This window comes from Trichechus manatus, unplaced genomic scaffold, assembly GCF_000243295.1.
Source record: "Trichechus manatus latirostris isolate Lorelei unplaced genomic scaffold, TriManLat1.0 scaffold00016, whole genome shotgun sequence".
In the NCBI taxonomy this organism is placed as follows: Eukaryota; Metazoa; Chordata; class Mammalia; order Sirenia; family Trichechidae; genus Trichechus; species Trichechus manatus.
In genome coordinates, this window is record NW_004443952.1 from 13286910 (window position 1) to 13294672 (window position 7763).

Consider the following 7763-nt stretch of genomic DNA (forward strand, 5'->3'; position numbering starts at 1 on the left):
ATCCTACCAAGACAGACTCACAGTCCCACAAAGAACAGCATTAAATGGAGGAGTTGAAGTTCACTCAAGAACAAGTTGAAAAGAAGAGAGGAGGGGCTCTGGGGAGGCAACAGCATCCACTCTGGGAATTCTGGGAACTTGCCTGTATCCTCCAAGAAGGCGGTATAAAGCCTTAGTATATAGCTCGTTCAATATTTAAGGTGAGCTTATGCCTCCTTTTCAAGTTGTCTGGGGAGCATGCTGGGGCAGTGGGGCATCAGAGGGTCCTAGTTATGGGGGAGGGAAGAGGGGAGAGGGCCACGGGGCCCAACTTGAGGAAAGTGAGGAGCAGAGGGCTGGGTGTTCATGATCAGCTGAGCCTTGGCAGCCAGCGAGTGGGGAAGGTGGGGACTGATCTACCCGCAGAGTGTCCCTGAAGAGGTTCAGAATCAATGCTGTCACCTTGACCTCAAGGCAGAAAAACAAAGAGGAATTTGCTGTAGGGGTCTGGCTTGTCTTATAATCTGATTGTTTGGAAACCCCAATTCTTTATAACCCAACATGCTTCCCCGCATCAAACTTCATATGAGAATACATGAGGATTTCTCAAAAGGCAACAGCTCCAAGTGTTCAATCAAATGAGTTTACCCTTTGGCAACAGTTATAAGGTTCCCATAACTGAGATCAGTGGGGACAGCATTGGGGCCTTTAATGTCTCTATGAAAACCCACTGCTGTCTGCTCACTGCTCACCAGGCCTTTGTCCTGAGCGCTTTCTTACAATGGAATAGACCATGAATGGCCTTGTGATTCCATTGTGCGTCCCATTTACAGTATTCTAAAGGCTTAGTTAAAAAAACAAAACTTTCTGCCGAGAAACACGCAGACCACTCCCAATTATAAGCATCAAGTTTGAAACTTGGCGAATCGTCAGGCTGAACACCTAGGCCTCTCTGGCTGCTGCCAGTGGCTCAAGGAATGTGCATCTATTTCAGTACAGCCCACACAATAATTAAAAGGATGGTTTGCTTCTACATAAAGAATCACAGAATGCAGCCCCAAACCACATAAAAGCTGTTTCTGCACTCACTGCAGTTTAGCTCCCCCCAGCCGGCCACAGTCTCCACTGGGGATGGTGGCTGCTTTTGCCTGGTGGAGCGTCGGTGACTTTCAGAGGCAGCAGAGCGGTGAGGAAAATCCCTGGCTTCTACGCCTCACCTTGCTGCACCATTCCCATGGAACCACTCCGGACTTCTGTTTGCCCATCTGCAAGTTGAGAATAAAAGTCATAACTCTGCCTTTCTCTCAGGGTTGTGGTGCAGCTCCAAATGAAGATGTGTGTGAAATCACTTCAGGTAGTAGAAGGGCTCTGTACAAATAAAGTTTGTTACTTGGACTTCTGTGATTATAATACCAAGATTTCTCCAGAAGTATACCCCTAAAGAAGGTAGGGGTGGAGGGGTAGAGTTCAAAAGCATTTGGGAAGGATGGGAAAAGAGAAGACAATCCATAAAGCACCAGTAAAATTGTACGTTATGCACTTGAATGAGACCCTAAGTTAGTGGCGTACTGGAAAATATTTAACAACTAGTTCTCTGGGGGGGTGGGGGGAGGCCTCAATTGCAGCATTTGCCAGTTTCCATGGTGTAAATACTATCAATCATGGCCAATGTTAAGATACCAACATGATGTCAACTGGCTAGCAAAATTCTGGAAAATTTAATAATTCTCTCTCTCTCTTTCTCTAGTAAGAGCTGGCACCAGTACGCCACTGTCCTAAGTCTTAACAGAGGTTGAACTCCTTCATAGCAGCCTTAGTCTGACATAGACCTGTTCACCTCCTGGATTTCAAACAGAGTTCACTGACAGACAAAAGCAGAAATGGATAACTCTAGAAGGTAGTCCTTCTCTGTGCTTTGTGTGCAAGGGAACTAATAGAGACAAGTCTCTTGTCCACAGTGAGGTTGACAAGGAAGGGTCTTCTTTAGGAAAGGACTTTTGGATCTCTGCTGCCTCCAGGCTGAAGCACAGGCTGCCCCTTGCCCCACGGACCAGAAAAGAGCAGTGTCTCTTCATAGTCTGCATGGTTCACTTGCTCATTCCTTCCGCCAATCTTTGTTAAGCACTTCTGATCACCAGGCCTATACTGGCACAGCGGTTTCAAGGATCAGTAAGTTATGTTGCTTTCCCTCAAGTAGGGGAACAATGAAAATGAAATGAGAATTGTACTGATGGAGCAAAACACAGGGCATTCTAAAATAGCATCATCTAGGCTGGGAAGCTCAGGGAAGACGCCCCAGGTTTTGCATAAGAAAAGTATGTCTACTTCTATAAACGGCATTTGTAGGATGCTGGGGAGTTTGTGGACACATTCACATCCAACACCTTTTTGATCCCACAGTAGCCTGGGAAGCAGATTCAGCAAGGACTCCCACACTCTCCTTCTATCATCCCTGCCTCATGAGCAAGGTGGAGGAAACAGAACAACCTCAAGCCTGGCAAGAGATAACAAGAATGCATTTTAATGAGAATCCTTTACCAACTGATAGCAAAAAAGTGGGGTTTAATCATGAAGAAACCTTTGTATTGCTTCTTCTGAGGAGCCCTGGTGGTGCAGTTGTTAAGCACTCAGCTGTTAACCAAAAGGTCGGTGGTTTGAACCCACCAGCTACTCCATGGAAGAAAGATGTGGCAGTCTGCTTCTGTAAAGATTTGCAGTCTTGGAAATCATATGGGGCAGTTCTACTCTGTCCTATAGGGTAGCTATGAGTCAAAATCAACTCGATGGCAGTGGGTTTGGTTGCTTCTTAAAATGAAGAAAAATACTCCTGGTCAGTTTCTAGTTGGTACTTGGCAGCTCAGAAGTCCCTGGGGGATGCCCCAATAGTGGAGCAGAGCACAGCTAGAAATAGCCACAAATTGGGCATTTGTTCACAATTCCTAGAAACAATGAGATTTGTCTGAATCTGCTAGCACACTTTTCATCAAGGGATGTAAACTGGAGTCATGTCAATGTTCCATCCTTCAGTGCTTTTTGGAACTAAAAATATTAGCAAGATTTTGTTTTTGCTTTTGTTGTTTTGTTGTTTTTTGGCGGGGAGGACCCCACTCTCAGTATTTGTGAAAGGGGATACCATGCCTTCCTTCCCAGAGGGCTGAAATGTTAGCCAGGTAAGCATCCGGGTCCTCGCCCTGTAGTCAGTGTCCCTCGTGCAACTGGTTCTCCTGCACCATTTGTGCTTGTTGGTGACCACAGAGTCACAGTGGTGATCTCCTTGAGGGTTCATCTCAGGGGCGGCTGGCGGGTTGTTGATTCCCACGGCCCCTCAGACCTGGCTTTCTAGGTGGGCTGTGACATCAGGATGCAGGAAAGCTGAGAGTCTCTCCGTCTCTCAGATCCGAACGGTGCCACTGAGGGGTATGCTGACTGTCAGCAAACAACTAATGAGGCAGCTGCTCAGGGCTCCCTGAGGGGATAGATTTTCTCTCTTTCTCTCTCGCTCCAGTGCTCTCTCTGTCTCTGTCTCTCTCTTTTTTTTTTTTTTTTGACTCATGCAAGACCCAGAGATTCAGCTCAAATCCTCCAGTAGTTGGAGCTGGGATATGTCTGCTCATTTGTCTTACTGAAAAGGCATTCATGGTTTTAGGTGAAATGCCAGGGCTTAAGAAGGAGCCTTGACCATCCATGCCAAACTGATAAAGATCCAGAAAAGCCACTGGGCATACCTCCTCCCCTGCCCTGCTGAGGAGGAGTGACTGCAGAGGAGAAATTCGTTTCTCTCATCCAGATAAAGTATCCATCAATCTTCTGGATATTTTGTCAACAAATACCTTATCTATAACGGCTTGCAGATGACCATGGATTTGGGGAGAGCAAGAGTCCCTCTCCATTTGCTCTTCTGCTTCGTCAGTCCAGATGTGGGCATTTTTTAAAAGAGCAATAGTGACACCTGTCCACTGAGCGACAGTCCCGATCTCAGCTGAGTCATTTAGGAGTCACAGCCCATCCACAGGCCTGTATGTAAACGAAAGCCAGGACCTAACCCCTGGAATGTGTGAAGTACATTAGTGTGATTTTGTGCTCGATTTAGTGAGAGGAAACTGAGTTTTGAAGTCTGACTCCGAGCCTCAGCTTTCTGTGGTAAAATGAGATGTAGTACCAATCCTTTTCCTGTTAGCCCAATAGCATTTTTTAGGACTGTGAAATGGTCCTAAAGTGCTGTACACATAATGAGAAAATTAGTTTGGGAGCTTCCCCGTACCAATGTGGCACTCCTCCCAGTACCAACGTGGCACTCCTGAGTAGTGGGAGGGAAAATGCTTTTGCTTTTCCTTCTCCTATGGGATATGAGCACTGTCCAGATGACAATGATACTGTAAAGGTCAAACTCCAAAATGCATCTCAAGTAGTTTCTACACATAGGTCATGTGGAAGAATACCAGAGATTTGATGTCCATGGGAGATTGAGTAGTGAGAACTATTGGACAATCATTCCTCAGAGTCATTCCTCACCAAGGTAGCTGTCTTAGTTATCTAGTGCTGCTATAACAGAAATACCACAAGTGAATGGCTTTAACAAACAGAAGTTTTATTCTTTCACAGTCTTGTAGGCTAGAAGTCCCAATTCAGGGTGCCAGCTCCAGGAGAAGGTTTTCTTTCTCTGTAGGCTCTGGACGAAGGTCATTGCCATCAGTCTTCCTGTGGTCTAGGAGCTTCTCTGAGCAGGGACCCCGGGTCCAAAGGACATGCTCTGCTGCTGGTACTACTTTCTTGGTGGTATGAGGTCCCCATGTCTTTTTGCTCACTTCTCTCTTTTATATCTCAAAAGAGATAGACTCAAAACACGGCCTAATCTTTTAGATTGAGTCCTGCCTCATTAATATAACCGCCGCTAATGCCACCGCATTAACATCATAGAGGTAGGATTTACAACACATACGAAAATCACATGAGATGACAAAATAGTGGACAATCGCACAATACTGGGAATCATGGACTAGCCAATTTGACACACATTTTTGGGGGGACTCAATTCAATCCATAACAGTAGTGAAGACTTTAAAATAATGGTCCCTAACAAGCTCTTGAAAAGATGGTGTTGAGTAACAGGTTCTGGCAAGCACCACTGTGCCTTACTTGGTACAGGCTGGACCTCACAGGCAGAAGGGTTAGCAGGCTGCATGAATGCCCTTGTGCAAAGGTGTGTCTGGGCCAGGGGACAGACAGATGACTGTGGAGTTATGCTCTAGGAGAGTGACCACCCCCTTGCTCCTCTTGGGTGTAGGGCAAGAGAGAAAACAGTCTTGTAAGCCTGGAGACAGTAAGCTGAGCTTGAGCATCAGTTACTCAGAAGTGGTGTGGGTCAGTGCACTTGGCAACCTTGTGGGAAACTGGCTTTGTGTGTAGGCCTTCTGGCTAGATGGAGACACTGAGGCCATCAGTGGGCAGCCTGGCTTGTTTCTCCATAATGTTTCTCCCTGGTTATATGAGGAGGAGAAGGGGAGGTGGGAAAAGGAGACAAGAACTCAATTAACTGAGCACCTACTATGTGTCAGGCTGTGCCACCTGCTTTACATGTTTGATGTCACTTAATTCTTCCAAAATCTGTATTAGAAGGGTAACACATCACAATTTCAAGAGGAAGCTCTGAAGCTCAGAAAGATTAAACAGCTTCCTCCAGTTACTGAAGGAGAGAGACAGGAATCCACTCTGGGTGTTTCTGACTCAAAAGCCATAGTTTTTCTCCTCCGTGAAGATAAAAGAACCCTCACAAGCTTAGAGACGTGGCTCCCAATCATAGACAGACCCTGGAATCACCCGGGGAGTTGGGAGCTTAAAAAATAACCATATCCAGGTCCCACCCCTAATGATTCTGTTTTTACTGGTCTGGGCTGGGGCCTGGGCACTGGTATATTTTAAAATCTCTAGATGATTCTAAGATGCAGCCTGTTTTGTTTTGTTACAAATAGTGTTCACAGAAGCTCCTAGTTCATCTGGAGCTGGCATAAAATCTAATTCTAAGATGTCCATCTGGGAGATCCCTAAGCAGCAAGGGTAAGGAAGAATTAAAAGACCCTTGACCCATGGGAACCTTTGTGGGCACACGTGCTGTGACGAGTGGGATTTGTGGTAGGGCCCACTAGAAGACCAAGTGATACTGCTTTTAAAATGATCTAAAATGTTGTAATTTGTATCTGAAAACTTATTGGTGTTTAAGAATTAAACACACACACACCAACTGACTGCTGGTGACAGGAAGTGTGGACCAAGGAAGTGGTTCCTGATTCTCGCCAAAAGGCAGGAAGGACGGAGATGTCTGTGAGTTGTGAAATAATAACAGCAGATTTCACTGGAAATATTTGCAGCAGATTTATTCATCCTTGAGAAATATCTCTTTGGCTGTCTATGTTTTATTTTCCTCAACTTCCTTTTTCTCCATTAGCCTTTCCTAGTTTTCTATCCTCTCATGTGTTGCTGAAGGCGTCCTAGTGGTGTAGTGGTTAAGTGCTTGGCTGCTAATGGAAGTGGCAGCAGTTTGAACCCACCAGCAGCTCCATGGGAGAAAGATGTGGCAGTCTGCTTCCATAAAGATTATCAGCTTGGAAACCCTATGGGGCAGTTCTACTCTGTCCTATAGGGTGGCTATGAATCGGAATCGACTCAACGGCCACAGGTTTGGTTTTGGTTTTTGGTTCATATGTTGCTGTCTACTTGTTGATAAACAAGACCAGTGCGGACAGCACAAATAATAAAGAAATGGAATTCTACTCCACTGCAACCTGGTCTCCAGACCTCAGCCCTTCTCCTGATTAAATTCCTCAATCCTCCACATTGCCCATTAGAGGGTCATGATCAGAGGGAAGGAGCTGGAGTCAGACTGAGAGGTTCAAATCCTAGCTTAGCCTCACTGCACCTGTGTTAAGCTTGAGCAAGTTACTTAGCCTTCTCTGTGACTTGTTTTCCCCATGTGTAAAGTGGGGATAAAAATAGCGACTCTCTCATAGTATGATTTGGAGTATTAGAGTTAGTTCATTTAAAAGGCTGAGAAGTGTACCTGGCACATATTAAAACCACAAAACCAAACCCGTTGCCGTCAAGTTGATTTCAACTCATGGCGACCCCGTGTGCTAAAGAATAGACCTGCTCCATAGGGTTTTCTTGGCGTAATCTTTATGGAAGCAGTTTGCCAGGTCTCTCTTCCATGGAGCTGCTGGGTGGGTTTGAACCGCCAACCTTTCAATTAGCTGCCAATCACAAATTGGTTGCACTACCTGGGCTCCTAGTAGTAACAATAGCAGCAACAATATTTATTATGTTAATATTTATTGGGCACTATTGTTATTGCTGTTGGTGTTATCAAGGGTCTGATTTTCTCCAGCTCTTCTCTTGCTTCCATGCCCTACCATAAAATTTATATTACAGCCACATGAAATTGCTTGCAGTTACTAGAAACTACCATTTTCTTGTATGTCTTTGGGCTTTTGCACATGCTTCCTGTCTTAGGCTGGGTTCTCTAGAGAAGCAAAACCAGTGAAGCGTACATATATACATGTATATATAGAGAGAGAAAGAGAGACTTATTTCAAGGAAATGGCTCACATGGTTGTAGAGACTGGCAAGCCCCAAGTCCACGGGTCAGGTATCAGTCTGGAGGCTTCTCCTGACTAAGGTAGCTGCAAAGGCTGACAAACCCAAGATCAGCAGGTAAGATAGCAGGCTGCTGGCTCACGAGTTGTGGAGGTTGACGAATCCCAAGATCGGCAGGCAATACGGCAGGTCACTGG